Source organism: Meleagris gallopavo, chromosome 3 (assembly GCF_905368555.1).
Source record: "Meleagris gallopavo chromosome 3, MGAL_WU_HG_1.1, whole genome shotgun sequence".
In the NCBI taxonomy this organism is placed as follows: domain Eukaryota; kingdom Metazoa; phylum Chordata; class Aves; order Galliformes; family Phasianidae; genus Meleagris; species Meleagris gallopavo.
Window position 1 is genome coordinate 18,698,207 of NC_139406.1, and position 18,308 is coordinate 18,716,514.

Genomic DNA, 18,308 nt, shown 5'->3' on the forward strand with positions numbered 1-18,308 from the left:
CTGGGGAAAAAATAAGAATGGAGGATTCATAGAGATGTTGACATTTTTCTCAGATGACCTCTGGAAATGGGAAAATACCTAATATCACATGAACCTGTCTTGTTTTATAACAATCCTAAAACTGGTGAAGCAGGAGAAAAAAATGTTTCTAATCTAACAGACAGCATAGTTCAGTGCAGAAAATAACCTTTGTGGCAGTATCTGAGCCCTCTGATGGTGTAATTTAATTTGGCACCATGCTAATTTCTATAAATAAATATATATTTTATAAACGTTACTGAGGTTTAGACAAGCGGCTATTCTTAATCAAGAAAAGCATACCACAAAAAGTGATGGTGTTCTCCGCATTGTCGCGACGAGCTAAGTAGATGAGGCTGATTACCTTAGACTTCAAAAACAGAGAACCATTCTGTCAGCGAAGGGAGGGCGACAGGCTCTAACAAAAAAGCTCTCCTCTCGCTGTACCCTCCCACTGCATTCAGTTGCAAATCGCTGTGTGCTTGGCACAGTCTGCGCTCCCGGTCCCCAGCCTTCCCCCTAAGTGCTGCGGCTCCGGCAGCAGCGCCTGGCTCTGCGCTGCCTTCCTCCGGGAAGAGCGAGCCGCGGTGCTTGTGTGCCCATGTGTGTGTGTCAGTGTGTGCGTGGGGGTGAGTGAGTGCTCTGTTTGGCCTTTCTTTCTTTCTTTTTTTTTTTTTTTTTTTTTTTAATCAGGAGCTCTGAATGAAAGCCAGTCAGAGGGAGAGCTCCCCCTCAGCTTTGGTTCTCTGCTGTCCAGAGTTAAGTGATGCTGGGAGAAAAAGCCTGAGTTAGATCCAAGTGGGATCAGTCTTAGAAAATAAGAGCAGAAAACAAGCAAGAAAAGGACTCTAATAGCCCATTCTTCAGTTTTTCTTGGGGTGGAAGCTACTTCACTTTCTCAGAAGCAGAATAAAAGGTAGGAGTATTTATTATTTGCGCTTCTTTAACATCCTTGTTGTTATTATCACTGTCATTAGAGCATGAGCAGCATGCTATTTAATACAGTGCATCAAATTGTTCTACTGTATGCAACTTTTTACATTTCATAAATATGCCTCAAGAGTAATCAGATGAGGGATAGGAAATAGATGCTCTGCATTCTCTCCTCAAAGTAAACCAATATCGTATGTATTCAGGATTGGTCTATTAAGCTTTTCATAAATTTATTTTCTTTTTCTCTACCAGTAAACAGGTTGTCTTTCGAGCAGCAGTTTCAATCTGTATTCAGTTCTTGCAAATTCAATGGGAACAGCAACAATACTATCTGAATTGAAAAAGGCACAGTGTTTCACAGTGTAACAGTTATGGGCATAGCATGAAGCATGTATGTGCCCACACTTTCTCTATGCCAGTGCAAGTCTGTTACAGCTTTCATTGCTATTGATTTTGCCCTGAATTGAATTTCAGAATAACTGTATGCACTTAGAGGAAATGTTTTTTAACAAAGGAAATCCCTGTGGAGAGGGAAAGAGGGTGGATACAGGCAATATTTCAAAGATAGGTACAGGGATACATATACACAAATGGGAAAAATATTGTTAAATTTGACATTTCAGTAGGGGGGGGGAAAGAGAAAAGAGGGAGAAAAAATTTAGTCTGCACCTGTGTGAGCATTTATTGTCATTGCTGCAATAAAATCCATATTTGATGTGGTGTTAAATTAATGCAGCACAGAACAAGTCTAAATCCATGTTCCCAACTACTAACTATTGGTGGCATTGTCAGCTGCATGAGAAATTTGCCATAGACTAATACTGCACATGATACTAGTTGCAGCCATAAAAATCTAACAGCCTTTCAGCTTAAGAGAAGGCATCTGCACGTGCAATCAGTGACAAATAACAACCAGCATTTTAAAACTGACCTATCATCTCTGTTGCTTCCACACAAATGGAGATGTTTCCTATAATCTTCATCTTTCATTTCAGTAAAAGCCTCTGCACTAACCCAACTGTACATCCATTGCTTTTAAGGTATTTTTTTTTATATTATACAACTTGTTGTTTATGTATGTGTGTTTGCATAAATGAGTGTGTGAGTTTGTGCATGGTGTGAAGAAATGGGTTTGTGAAGAATTGTACCTTTTTAAATTATTTTTTATTTTTACTTTTTTCTGAGGTAATAGTCTTTGCATTTACATATCAATGTTACTGGAGGGGGAAAGGAGGGATGAAAGACTGGACTGTACTTCTAAATATCTAAATTCTTTTTAAGTAAGCCATGTACCAGGAATATAACGAATCTGGTATAAGCATTTATTGAGATTTTCCCATTACCCAAACTTTTATATTAATTGGATATGTTGTGAATGGAATGCTTGTCTGTGTTTTTTTCAAGGAGACGAAGAAAGAAACAATGAACTTAGGGAACTGGGTAATGCAAATAGAGAAGATAAGCTATTATTCCCAGAGTTGAAAAACAGTTTTTTAGAGTCAGAGGCTTGCATCGGGAGATGAGTAATTAGATTATAAACTGATAATCTACTTTTTGCCTGAAGGGGTTCTCCTCAAATTTTTATATACTTTGTTAAACAATAATATGAATGAAAAGGTCATGTCTGTAGCCGTTTCTGCTAATTCTACTATAGCTTTATGTCCATGTTTTCTTTGTGTGCTGCCAAGATGATTTGATATTCTTCAGTGGGAACTTTGTAATGTCTGAGGAGTGTTGAATATAATACAGATATTTAAACAAGAAAGCAGCTGAGAATTTTTTGTTTCTTTAGGTGGCATTGGACAATATCTTGGTTGCTCACATCGCCAAGAGTTTGTGTTTATAATTTTGTAAAAATTGTAAACATTTACAACATTTTGCTATAAAATAGCAAAATCTAGCTTTGAGGATGATATATAAGAACTTGTAGATTCTGTAATGGTCTTGTTGGTTTTTCATTAGAGCAAATGAGTGCAGATCTATTAAAACTTCCTATTTGCATGTTCTCAGTAGACAAAGGATCTGGAAAGAAACTGATGAAATAGTGAAATATGCTCACAATAACCACTATGGTTACTGTTCTGTGCTCAAATGTGATTGAAAAATGCATAAAAATATTGCTACATGTCAAAGCAAATAAGCTCATCATTAATTGAATGTAAATAAATATTCATAATTTACACACGTATACATGCACACCGGTATACAAATTCAGTTAAGTTTTATATAATTTCTACTTCTTTCTTGTTAGATAGCTCATTGTAAAAGGCAGAAAAAATTAATCTGAGAATAATAACCACCACTGTTTCTGAGACAATCATTTCCTACTCTCAGCATGATTTCCCAAGGAAACAAATGACTGAGACAGAGCCTGTCTCATCTTGGTAGTTCTCTGCAGATAACTTAGTTTCTATGCCTGTTAACAACGTTCACAGCCAGGTTGCAGGTGAAAATTCACTATCCTCGAAGCAGAGTAATTTTATATCTTATCACACCACTAGGTTGCAGCACTTGTGCAAAGGGTCAAATTTAGACAAAAAAATTTTTGAAGTGTAGCAATGGGGTGAAGTTTGACTATTATCATAGTATTTTTAATCAGTTCATTATTAAAAACCTAATTTGTAAACATCAGCACATGTTAATAGAACTATTATATATAGTTATTCTTTCTTGTGCACTTGAAAAATCTGCAGTTAATTATTTGGTATTACATAATAGATAGAATTGGAAAGGAAAGATTGAGTATTAGGACAAGCTAATAGGCAGAATATGACAGTCTAAGAAACAACTTTTGATTTCTTTGTGAGCCACATAAATACATATTCTCTATTACTGTTGTCTTTATTATGGGATATTTAATTACATACTAGTTGAGAGAAATATTGAAATTCAGAAGCAAAACTTATTTTCCTGTAAACAATGGAAGTATTCCAAAGTAAAACTTTACCAAGTGATTTTATTGCACATAAGCACAACATAGAACATCTTAAATTGCTCTGAATATTACACTGCTATCAGCGAAAACTCATTCAAGGCATGGTTCACTGATAACTTTGTTGGCCACTCTTTATGACACTCACACTGCAGATCCTACACTTTCAAATCTAATGTGGACACTTGCTTTTTGACAAAGCGTGCTTTTCTTTAATGTCCAACTTCTGGAGAAAAGTAAATGCAAGATACAATCAAGAAACAATAGCATTCTGAACTCTGTCTTGGACTGAATATTCCTCAAAGATCTCTCAGTCCCAAAGAAACTCCTCTGTTGACTGTTGTTTGATTTGCCTTCCCTGGTTTTAAGCCTCTTCAGTACTGAGCCCTGAGCATGGTGGCTTGCCTAACATGTTTTGTCTATGAGTTAGAACCTCTACTACAGAGCAATGGTAAACTTCATCTCTGGAGAACTGAGTGTGTTACACTCATCAGGATGTATTACAACACAGAGAAAATATCAGAAAAAAAATCAGCCAGATCTTGTTTTGTTTTGTTTTGTGTTGTTTTCCTTCTTAATTCTGTTTTTAGTTGGTGGCAAGCAAAAACACCACCCAACCAAAGAGCTATTGAGCTTATCTATTCTTTTTCCTGGCTTATTGGTTGAGATTTTAGTGGAGGATTTGCCAAAAAAATCTGCCATCTGAGGCTTTTAATGCATTTCTTTGTACATGCAATCTTTCTGATTGTTGAACACCAGAACTAGTTACATCAAGTATGTGTGTGTGTATAAGGAAAAAGCAAAACAGAATATCTTTGTTTAGTACAGAGATTTCATTCTAGGAAGCAGGATACTGTAAAAATTCTCTCAATTTATATCAGCTTTTTATTGACTTTCACTGTAAACTCATATTTTAATTTCTTGGCTCTGCTAAAATACATGAAATAAAATTTAATCACTTTGTTCATAAAGAAAGCTATGCAGCAGAAGATGTGAAACTGTACCATATCTCAGAATTGTTCTCCAGCTTTCACTGTCACACGACATCTGATGTGGGATATAAACTCAAGTTGGAAGTGTGCAGTACTACATCTGTACTCACAGGCTGCAATAAGGACGTGCAGAGACTTAGGAAGTTAAGTAGACACAGTGAAAAGAACATGGCAGGTGCTCTTTCTAATGCTGTTCCAGTATATGTATCATTCTCAACAAAATGCTTTTCTGTTTTAAACGTTATTAAGCCAACTTCGTAAGAGTAACTCAAAATGAACTTTGGGTCATGTTTCAAACATTAAAAAATCATGTAAAGCAGATAGCTTGTGTGTGTGTGAAAATAGATATTTCCAGAATTCTGTTACTCAAAAGCTAAAACTATGCTCTTTTGCTGTTCAATAGCAAAAAAATCATCTGAAATATTTTCTCATGTAGAGTTACATACAATTTGATATATATTTCTATACATATGTATTGTTTCATAGTTTTACTGCTGCAATCTGCCACCTTACAGATTGGTTTTATTGTATTATTCTGTTTCAGTGCTTTGCATGAAAGCATAAAGAGCATGACATACCATCACTTAGCCTGATCAGATCATGATCCTTAAAAATGAATGCAATCCTCATGAAATCTGCAGTGCTACAATACCAGATTTTATGATATGAAGAATAGATACCAAAGTAATTTACTGCACTATGAGCAAAGCTCAAAATGCAACAAGACTAGAATTCATCCGCTGCCACCCATATTAACATAAAATATAAATATATACAACTGAGCTGCTATTTTGTGCTTGTCAACCACACTATAGTAGTTCATATGATATTTACATCTGTTTAGTGAGTGAAAATGTTATTAGTTGTTGCACTATCCTAATATTAAGCACAAATAGACATATGCCTTTGTTGAGGCATACCTGTCCTGCATTCTCTAGGGCCAAGAGTTCTGTAATCTTGGTAAGATCTGTGCTAGTACTGCTAATAAAAATGAAGTCTCCTCAGTAGGGATCCAGACTCTCTTTTGAAAGCAGCTGTGAGCAAAGGGAGGGAGATTACTTTATCCATCACGGCCTTGAGATTTTCCTGGATCTACCTGGTTTAATGAACACAATATTTTTTCTTATTATGCTTATCTTTCTCGTGATGTTCTTTAAAAATATTGCCTATCACTAGGCCTTAAAATGCTATCTGATGTAGTTCTGATAGACATATGAGCTTCAATTTTTAATTGGGACTGTAGTATGTTATATCTACAAAATCCTGTTTTCAAGGTGAAAAACTCCCATCTTTCTTTATTCCATATATTTCTTTTCCTTCTTGGACAGAGATAAGAGGGACATATACTACTTTTGGTCTTGGTTGAAATCTGTACATAGTGTTACAACAATTAATTTGAAATTTAAGAAAATGTCTTCCTTCAATCCTTAAGTTATTTTGTCTTTTTGCATATACATACACATGGATTTATAATCATGTTTTCATTTTTCATGTGTCACTGGATAAATATCTGAGCCTGAAAACAGCTGATAAAGTATGAATCCACAAATTTTTTATTTGTGTCACTCCTTGTGTATCAGTACATAAGATAATTCCCTTGAAGAACTATAGATCCATTTATAAATGTGTCATCAGCAAATCAGTTAAAGTAGACTTAGATCCCATGAATTTCAATACAATACAAAAATCCTAATTACTCCATCCACTGAAGTTGTATGTGTGCTAATGAACTGAATAAGATTTAGATCGTAATGTATTTTATTTCTTACACTGATCACTGATCATCAGAAGATGACCTGAGTTTTCAGTAGGAAACTGTCAGTTGCTAGAAACAACTGCACAACAAAACTCAAGACAAATAGAATGAAAAATACAGGCAGACCAACAAAAGCCAACAGAGTGTGTTAAAGCAAGCAAATAAACAAACAAAAAACACTAATATATAAAAATACACATCATCTACTATAGGTCATATCAGTATACATGTCTGTTACATGTCAATACAGTTGTACATTACTTTTTCTTTTACATTACAATCTTCATCCTGCAAAGTATGCTGTGTAGAGCTACTAGCTTGTTCTCATAAGTTTCACCTAAAAAAACCAAACATCCATTACCCATCTTTTAGCCACCTAGTAACAAATCACAGTCAAATATATAGCTTTAACCAAAACAAAACAATGCTATATTAACATCATAGAAACTACGTAATCACCTCCATAGAACATAGGGAGTTTCAGTAGAGATTGGCAGCATTCAGCCTCTTAGTCTTACATCAAAATAGTCCTTTATTAAATGGTAAATACTAGTCTAGACCTATAGTCCTGTATGAATTACCAGCAGTTACCCAGTAATTTTGAAGCTGTATGAAACATTTTGCTCTCGTAATTACTACACGAAAGATAGTCCAAGATCTGCTTAAGCATATAATAACCAAGTAAGTTCCCCAAATACACTACTGCTACTCCCTTCCCAAGATTAAGTTTTAAATAGTATTTCTGTCTCCTTCCTTTTCCCCTTGGGAAATTTACCACAGTCTTTTGGCAGAAAAATGCAATGTCCATAAAATATAGGACAGTAGTGTGATCTTTTTCCTTTATTGAATGAAAGTTTTCTGTCATTAGCAGGCTGAGATGTACTCTTCTCCTTGAGTAGGAGTGTGGTGCTCATGGTCAAGATATCACTGAAGCTGACACGTTGATTAAAACAGGTGAATTGAGCCCCAGGCTTATCAAGTACATTTGGTTCTCTCCATGACTTAATACTAGGGCACATTTTATTGACATTTTGTGATTAAGAACTTGCAAGCTTATGTGCTGTTACTAGATCCATTATTTTTTCCTGGTAGTTACATCTGTGCATGGCAGATGTGCAAATAGATAGATTTTGCTCTGTAACATTACCCATTTAAATGATACACTTGTTTTTTTCTTGTTTGCAATTTAATTCTTTTAGTTTTCTCTTCTTAAATGATCTTCAATGAAGTGCTACTCTGATTTCACTAATTTGAGAAAAACATTCTTATGGTGTAATTACATTTACTTTTAAATTTATTTATAATATTTAGACATTTTGATGGAATAACAGTCTGATGAGGAAAAAACTTACCTCTTTTTTAAAATCTTTTCTAAAATGTAAGTGTTTGTGTGATATATTTTTACACGATGTAAAATGAAGACAAAATCACATCCCTTTTCCTCCTCTTACCATCTTCATCAAAGCATCTGAACCCACAATAGAACATGTGCTATTTGTGAATACACTCCACTTGAGGTTTGGTTTCCCCTAGCTTTCTGTTTGAGATTAGAATGATGAGAATTAGAAAAGAATGATGAACTAAAACATAGCTATTATAGCAATAATATCATCATAGTTTTGATGAGCATAACTCTTCAAGTTAATTCAGGAATCTATAATGTGAATGAGAAAGGTCAGTGGGCTTGAACAATTCTATATTGAATACCTGAAACTTTGTTTCAAAGAAGAAGTCAGTTATATAAGTTCTGAAATGAAAAGATGTCTAAAAACTTCCAGTGTAATTTCAATTTGTTACATTCAGAGGTTTAAATTATATTTTCGATGCCTGTGTTTTAGAAAATTGCACACACCATCAACAAATGAGTTTGTTAGATTTTCAGTTGTAACAAGACCTACTTAGCTGGTGTTAAACACAAATAGTAAAGCTCAAAGTAGTTCAGCCTACTACATTATAGGATCAAAATTTAAAAAAAAGAAGGGGGGAGGAGGGGGTGGGTAGACACAGCAGCCACTTTTTTCTAAACTGGAGGTTGTGTATAATCAGGAGAGGGAATGCTCACCTTTTACTTCCTGCATGTCTGCAGCCATCAGGATCTAAGCAGCAGGTACCTGCATTTGTACATAAAGTCTGAGATGTTTTGTCACTTGGACACCTGTAAAAGTCAGATCTAATGGGATAATGGCAGGCTAGGTGAATCAGTCCCATAGCTAGTATTTAGATAGTTACAGCTAAGTCTCTAGAAAAGCACAGTCTTGCCTTACAGAAGTACATGACAATGATATCTTAGTTATGTGACTGATTCCTTGTTACTCTGCCTTTTGGAGACCATTTGTAGCTCTAGCATGTTAAAATCCTATTTTTTTCCTCCATTGAAAAAGAACAGCCAAATAAAATTTTGCTATTCAGCACTGTAAATTAATGTCAGGACTAGTTCAGAAGCCTTTTTGTTATCATTATAGTAGATTAAAACTTGATAACAGCACAATAGCATAAAAAATGTAGTGTCATAATAGAGTGATGACTGCAAGACAAAAATATATATTTGTTAGGATTATATTCCACTTAAGAAAAAAGAATAAAACAGAATTCATCTCAATGATTCTAATGTGTAGTAAAACACTGATTTCTCCAGAGTAGTCCAGCAGTGCTTTAAAACATATGAGCTGAAGTGAAATGATACGTGGAAATCAAGTTTGATATTAGCTTAATGTGTTTCTGTACAATTAGAAATACTAGCAACAAAAGTTAAGATAATACTGACATGCAAATAATTCCTTTATAGTTTTGACATTGTTCAGGGTCTTTTCTCATTAAAGGAAACAATTACAGTAGCATGCAGAAATTTACCAGTGAATTAGTAGTTCTGTGATTTGAGATGCTTAGTTTCCTCCTGGGTGAAGAAGTTATTTAACAGTTTTTATTTGTTTGTTTTCTATGCAAAAGTAAAATGTATTGCATAAAATAATTGCCAGTGAATTAAGTATGGTTTAAAATATTTACTTCTACACAAACCTTTGCTTTTTGTTTGTTTGTACAGGGCCTCATCCTATCACATAATACTATTCTTTCTGAAGGACGGGGATTTTTCTTGTGCCTGTTTAGTTTCTATTCATACATTTAAATGTGTCCTCACTTCCCTGTCTGGAAAAGGAACTATATCATTCTGAATGTTCATTCTTTGTGTTTTGCAACAAGAAGGAAACTTAAGCTCTAGTAAAACAATCTTTTTCTCAATATTCATTAATCCTGTGGTAAGCCTATACATTTCAGCAGTTTGCCAATGTAAACAGAATGATGTTCATAACTTACTATTGAAACCCAAACGTTGTCTTTTCCTGTGCTACCGCTTGAAAAGTTTTTCCATTTTTTTCTGATTGGCAACCTTAGAAATGCTGATATTTTTAATCTTTTGGTGCCATCTTGTGGCAAGATGATAATTATAAGAAAACTCTAACCTGAAGTTCCTAAGTTTATCAGCAAAATACAAAAAATGGATGAATTTTCATAGTAAATGCGTCGAATCAACTTATGCAATGGAAAGGACTATTTTTGATTGTTTCTTTTTTTGATCTGTTCAACTGCATTAGTACAAATATTGATTTTAGAAGTCTCAAAGAAAATGACTACAATTACCATATAGAAATAGATTTTTAGTCCTTAATGCATTAGAATTCCGTAGAATACTTAAGTGCTTAACTAGTTCAAGGCAATTTCCAATAGATTTGTATTGTATTAGTTCATTAGATCTCTGTAGAATACTTAACTAGCTCAAGGCAATATTCGCTCTAGCATCCAGTAACATTGAGAAAAAGCCAGGGCCCATGCTAGCATTCTTGATTTTATTTTCCGGTCTGGTCTTTGGAAAATTTATAGCAGCCTGTGTGTAGTAAAAGCAGTAAAAGCACAGAAATATTTGGGTATTTTTTTTCCTTGTGTTTTCACTGGGGCTCGGCAAGATCAGTATGTTAGAATTTGAACCAAATGAATACAGTATAATACCAGCTTTTCTGAAGGTAATTTTTGTAGATGTCTGCAATCAGTACAAATTACATTCTCACTCAATCTCATAAGGAATTTTCTGTATGGTAGTCTGTACTTGCTTACTTATTTATCCCTGAGTTCCAGTCATGCTGAAAGTATCTAGATGCAAAAATCTTTTTCAGTTACTGGAAAGAAAATCAAGACGTCAGTGCTGCTTTCACTTAAGCCAGGGATTCTCATTCTTTCAAAAGAAAGGATGATTTTTTAATTTTTGTTTTCTTACGCTTTGTTCCCCTGACAGACGTTTATTACAACCTGGTCCACAAAAATCTTGTGGACTTTGAGGACCAATTGCAGATTATAACATTGTGAGTTACTATAACACCCCTTTTTCCACTTGAGGGGTCTGAAAGCATATAAAAATTAAAAGTTTTCATATTGCAGGGATAGAAAACAGATCTTGAAATTTTGAATGTCAGTCCTGTGCCATTACAAACAAACCAACAAACAAAAACAAAAACAGAAAAAAACTTACAAGTACTTTTTTTTTTTACTCTTCTGCCTTTTGTTTGGATATCCAAACTGATCTCAGCTGAAAAAGGATCTCTTACCAAAATGAAAACACTTTTCATGTTCTGAAAACTTTGAAATTGAAGTAGTATTTCAATTAGATATTGTTGTATTGGAAGATTTAACATTTTCTGTACACATGGGCAGTACTCATTGTGGATGCTTCATGAACTTACACAGAAAATAAAATATGATAAAGATATATATATATATATATTTCCAGCACTGGTTTGATATATATTAAAATCCTAGTCATTACACTGTCTTTTTTAATAGGTAGTCACCAGCTGATGTACAGTTGAATGCTGTACTAGCAAGTGAGTGTAATAAATCAGTCAATGGTTGAAAGGGGTTTTTGGATGGTTAGAGTTCCTGCAATTTTTTTATTAGGTTTACCTAGCTTAGCTAGATATAAAACTCTGTTGTATGTCAGCTACAAGGCAGAGGAGAATCACGACATTAATTCAATAAGATGCAAGATTTCAAAAGTTTTGTGTATGTATGTGAGGCTGTGTTCATTCAAATTTCTTCTCACTCCAGTAAAATTGTTCTGACTTGATTGTTTAACTGTCTCTCTTTGTATCTTTTGGTTCTTTGTATGATGTGCTTCCCATACAAGAATAAAGTGGTAGAGGAATTAATGAAAGAACTGTAACATTTTGTTCCAGTGCATTCACTTGGAATGAATTTCCTTCGGAAATAAAAGAGAAACCTAAGTCAGAGGCATATATTTTTTTTTTTAATAAAAACATTATTGATATTGATAAAAAATATTTTTATAAGCATGTTATAATATTATGACATATAGAGTGTGGCAATAATAATTACGTTGAAATCCTAAGTATTAATTGTACATCTTTTTGTTCTGTAAGAATGAGATCTTAAAAAGCTTTCTAGGAAGTTTCTTATCAAAAATTTCATGTTCTAAATATCTTATTCTGGATGAATCATTTTCATTAGTGTATGTGTGGTGCTGTAATTTTTTTCTGCAGTTGTATTTAATGTCAATGAAGTTCAGATGTATTATGTCATAAAGAAAATTAAAGAGTGGAAATATAGCATCATATATACTTCTAATTTTTATACTCTAATATGTTTATCTAAAAACTGAAGCTGAGATAGGACACCATGATGATAAACTTGACATGAGTGTAAGAGAATAGCTTTGAAAGAGGAATGTAAAACAAATGTAAGAGATAAAAAGGTTATGGATGGTTAGCGAGGTGTTTTGTAAAGATAAAACGGTAGAAACTATCAATATCTCCACCAAAGTTAGAGAGCAAAAAGGAAACTGTCAGAGTGATTATTTCTGCTTGTGGTTTTATAGAGGTAAAAAGAGAACAGAAGTTGTTAATGGTTTTGTCACTGTAGTCAGGAACTCCACGTAATTTGCCTATTACAATCTCAGAATCTGTTTTTGGAATAAGTGAAATTACTAGAATTTGTTCATCACTATTGCCAAAACCTTAGCATGTCCCCTCTGCAAAGTGTACCTGTTGAATTGTTGATTTTTATCTTTCAGTCCCAGGGTGCTTCATTTAGTTAGAATTTTAGGCAGGTAAGTAAATTCATTATTTATGCTGAAAACTGTTAGAACCTGGGTATAAAGGGAGACTGAAAAGCGACTGCCGTAGAACTTGTCTAGATGATCAAAACGAAAAAATGTTTTTTAAAACTGTTTCTGGGGTTAGTCCGTCAGATAAGATTGATTGCTGATCTGTGGAACTTGTATATTTAGTGTGTTCTTCTTCTGACTGTCAAAATTATTTATGTCTAGTGTGACTACCAGCTAGTCCAAGCAATGTGCTGTGGCACTGAAGGAAGAAAATTCATTCTGCTGTACAACTGCAGTAATATATAACTGACAAGTTTCAGGGCCTGACTGCCTAGAGAAATTCTAAGCAAGATAAAAAGGTCACAAAAGCACAGGATCCCAACAACCACAAGTGCTGTTCTTATATACAAGGCAGAGGTGTGCCATCTTTTCAGACACCTGCAGTAATAGTCTAAGTGAGTTTGTTGCTATGACTTTGCCTTTCAGAGATTACAGTAGTCAGGGCAGAGCAGGAAGTACTATTTTAATTAAACTCTAATAGTAATACTGTTTTTTTTTTGGGGGGGGGGGGGGTTATGTATTTTTGTCATCAGATTAAATGATTTTTCCTTGCCAAAGTGAATTTATCTGTTTTGTCACAAAGATGAACAGGGAAGCTGAACACCTCTACTGTGAGGAGAGTCTGTGAGAGCTAGAAATGTGTGGAGAAAAGGAGGCTTAGGGGGATCTCGTCAATGCCTTTAAATACTTGAAGGGAGGGCTTGAAGAAGCAGAGCCAGGTTTTTCTCAGTTGTGTCCAGTGCCAATAAAAGAGGTAACAGGAACAAACTTGAACAGAGGAAATTACCTTTGAACACTCCGAAGCATTTCTGTGCTGTGAGAGGGACAGAGCTGTGCAGAAATTAAACAAGGAGACTGTGGTGGTCTCCTCTTTGGAGATCTTTAACAGCCACCTGGACATAGCCCTAGTCATCCTGCTCAGGGTGTCCCTACTTGAGCAGGAGCTGGACCAGAGTGACCCAGATGTCCCTTCCACCCTCAGCTATTCTGTGATTCTGATATATACACTGTCTGCAAACAAAGTACTTACTTGCTTCACTACCTTTTACAGTGTAGATGCAGTCTAAACTGTATTTGAGGTATGAACAGATAGCATGTGCTTCAGAAATAAAATTTTGTTTTCCTGAAACAAATTTACATCTATGTCCTTTGATGCAGAGCAAACTATGGAATACATGTAGATAGCTGTCACTTGAGTACTGTAAGAATAATTCAGGAAAGGAAAGACAAAATAAATTGTATTTCCTTAAAATGAGAGCAAAAACCTGGCTAAAAAAACTATGTAACTCCCTGATTTAACAATAATTCACAAATAGCCTCAAAATATCTTGTGCAGGAAAGAAAATTTTCAAAGAAATTACACCCTTGTGTATCTAGAGCTCTCACTTTCCAACAGCATTCAATCAAGTTCTCTTCAAGTTAAGGAAAAAAATAAAACAAATCTCAGTAGATATTCAAGTAGTCTTAGATCAAACTACAGCTATTTTCTTGATGCTCAAATAGTTTGTGACAGCTGATTAACATGGGAAAGATACGGTAACAATGGCCAGTTCTGGTGCTTTCTGCTGGTCAGTTCACATTCTTCTCTCTTTGCAGTTTTTATGCTTGGAAAAGACCACACCAGAGTCTTTTGTGCTCCTCATTAAAATAGAATAGTTGGAGGATAAATAGGTGAATAGGTGTTAATTTACACTGCCTCTCTCTGTGGTTTTTGCTTTTTTGTTGTTGTTTGGGTTGTTTGTTTGTTTTTTTTGGTTGTTTGTTTGGGGTATTTTTGATACTTTTTCTGAAAGGCATTTTGGTTAACAGCAACAGTCAGGTGCTCTTGGTGATTAGACCGTGCTTGAAACGTTAAGCACTTGTTCACGTGTAAAAGCCACGTGTCTGAGGAGCAAGAAGATGCAGGGCTCAGCAGCACTGCAGAAGCTTCTTCTTGTCAGCAAATTTCTGACGCTTTTTCCCTAATTAGTGGGAGAAAAGAGCTTGACGGTGACTCTATAGGGAGGACTAAAAGCCACCTCCTGCAATGCATTATCTCTTGGAGGATATACTAAACTGTAGAAGTTTGAAGGCCATGCTGTACTGTTACACTAATATGACTTAATGCATGGGAGACCCCAGTGTTCTGCATATGACTGAAGCCTGTGCTTTATTCCCATTGTAGTTGGCAGGGTTTGGTCATACATACAAATGCAAGCATACTTAAATTGCTTGCGTTAAAGTGTGAAGTGTTGAACAGATTCATGCGCTTTGGCCAACTTAGTTCTTAAGGAAAGCTACGCTTTGTTCCCAGATCTTAATTTTCTTGCAGAAAATAAAAATAAGATGGTTCCGTATTTCTGATATTTACTGTGTGTTAACCATCAACCTTATCTCTCTGTGTCGTAGTCTTTGCTTAGCTGTGCTATTATGAGTGGTATTAGTTAAATGGTGTATGTTCAAGAGTTCTAATTCTTTCAGACATTTTATTAGTTTTCACCTAGATTTTAAGAAAAGGGCAATTTTCATTCCTCACATAATTCTTAGATTGCAGTGTGTGGGTTTTTTTTTTTTCATAACCTTTTAATGATCTCCAATAAGTATTTGTCAGGATTTGATTTAATTGACTTAAAGACCAAGGTGAGCTTTCTGCCTCAGTAATGAAGTGCATAGGACAGTTCGAATGAATGAGTTATATATAAAATATGTGTGACCAAAACTTCTCCTGCAAGAGAAGAACAAAATAAGAACATATACAGAGCTGATCATTCTTATTAACTGGGAAATGCACTTCCGCTTCAGAGTGCACCAAACAAAAATTTTCACATCCAAAGCAACACATAGAATTATATACTAAATATATTATCAAAATGCTATCTCACTAAAAGGACTACAGTGTTGTAAGTCAAACTCTGTCAAATACCTTAGAATTATTAAATCTGCTCTGTAAGATGGATAGAAAACTATAAGGGAAATCAAGTTTTCATTTCTGTTCTTTTACACATTTTACCCTTAAAACTTTTGTATCTGTTGTGTTTTGCTTTTTTGAGTTTCTGTTCATGAATTTTCCAAAATTATAAGCTTGTATCAAACTTGTTGCTCTGTTGTCTTCCAAACTTGACCACTAGCATTCTTTCTGTGCAGATGCTGGTATTTGGTATATCACATTTTCTGTTTAGTACATCTTATGTTATTTGCTTCTCAGTTTATTTTTCCTGACAACAACAGATGTTTGACTTTAATCTGTATGCTGTACTATTATACTTACGATGTTCTTGCAAATAGGCAATTTTGTGTGTGTGTGTGTGTTTCTCTGTTCTCTTCCTGGATTTTATGTTACATGTTGTGACATTTATACACTTCACAAATATGAAATACTACCAAGTGTTCATGCTGTAAAGCTGTAGTTCCTGGATAATTTTCAGTATATAATAGATATTACTTAAGAACATGTAATTAATGATATAAAAATATTCACTTACCAGCTATTAATAGTTAGGTATTGTTTTTTGTTTTGTATTTTTTTTTCTATCTATTTGTCTGCTCTCTCCTTGTTGCAGAACAGGAAGGGCCTCATGGTTACTGAAGATCACTCTACTTAGTCTGAAGTGCCATTAACTCCTAGAAGTTTTCTGAGTTTGCACATGGTCAGGAACTGCACGAATAATATTTACTGAAATTTAAAAGAAGTCATAATTCCATAACTGATGGGGTTTTTTTAATTGATCATGAGTATTTGTTCTAGAAATAGAGCACTGCTATTATGATTGTTAATAAAATCAAGTTTTCTTTTACTTTTTAGAGCCATCAAACAAAAGATTATAGATACATATATATAATACAAAGATACGTAATGGGTAATGTGTCAAGTGTTATGGCTAATGTGCAAAGTAATATTTATACTATAATAGAAGTGCCTAGATGTAAAGAGCAGAATTCTTTCTCACTTTCATCTTGGGAATTTATTCTACTAATTGAGCTGCTTTAGATATAGTCCTTTCTTTCTAAAGCCACTCTGGTGAGAGTCATCTATGCTTCTCAAAATCCCTACATCTGCCTTGAAAGCCTATGCTATGGGATTTGCTTGTGAAATGGTTGAGTAAAAGTGCATATGGGGGAAGAGGGGAAACAGGAAGCCTGAACTCCCAAATGGGAGCTGGAAAATGTATCCCAAGGTGCAAAACATGTAAAAATAATAATAAAACAAATGCAGAAGAATGAGAAAAAAAAGTCATACGTTCTTTCAAGTCTAATGAGTAAGTAGTTTACGAATTCATCAAAATGTGGATTTTATGTTTTTACATTTTGTCTCTAAATTAAAAATTAATTATTTCCTTCTTCTGTTTCTCCCCCAGTCACTTTAGGAATGTAGTATTTTGTATGTGATGATAAATGACATATCACATTAGAGCTAAGTGTAATTTGAAATGGCTGAAAGATCTAAAAGAATCAAACATCATATTGAAGACAGGTCATCCTTAATAGCAATGTGATTATAGCTCTCATAGTATTTTTCCTCTTTCAGACTGCATCTCTTCTGCATACTTGGAATCATTTCACCTTCCTTTCCTTGAAGACACAGTAGGTATATAAGCATTAACCACTGTGTGTTCAGAGCCTTGGGCTGTGTTTCCCAGTGATGCTGAAAGGTACTTCTGAAAATCCAGTATTCTGAAGTGATAACTCTAAAAAAGAAGACATAGAATGAGCAACTACTAAACAAAATATGAGTAGGCATTTAGTGTTTCAAATTATGCTAAATCCCTAGAGGGCTGTGGAAGCCAACTATAAATATTATTTATTTTTTATTTTATGTTAAATCTAGGTTAACAGGACTCTTTTTTTCTTTTTTTCTTTTTTTTTTTTTTTTTTCCTAAATTAAGATCTGCGTAATCAGGATTGTCTCAGAAAACTACATTCTCGTACTCTGTTCATAGTCATTGTGTGTAAAAAAACTAGAAAATAAATGTTATATATAAGGCCTTTTTTTTTTTACTTTTTCCTGTGTAAATAAAATAAAGTTCAGGGTTGGTCTTCTGGGTATAACACTTACAAGATTATGGATGGATAGAGGTGGAAAGGGAATTTAATCTCCAAGACAGTTTTAGGAGATGGATTGTACTATGTAAATGTGTGCTAGTTCTGTCTGTAGATGTAATTATCATTAAAGTTACAAAAAATTCATTCACTGGGCTTTTTTTTTTTCCCTCCCAGCTACAAATCATCTAAACCATTACGTCTTGTCATGTTCAGTAGAAATGGATAACAGATTATCCTCTGTCTCTTTGCATAAGTCTTTTATATACTTAAAAGTTGTAACTTTATCTTCCCTCTCACAGGATTTTCTATTAGAACCTAATGGCATCAGCTTGTTCAGTTGTACCACAGTGGTCATGGCAGTTTCACATTGGCATCTACGTATCTATATTGAGGTGCAGTGTTCATAAATGGATTTACTGTTTAATCTGAGCTCTTCCTGTTGTTGCCTGAGTGGTGAAGATATATTTCATTCTTCTTATAGGTAGTAAT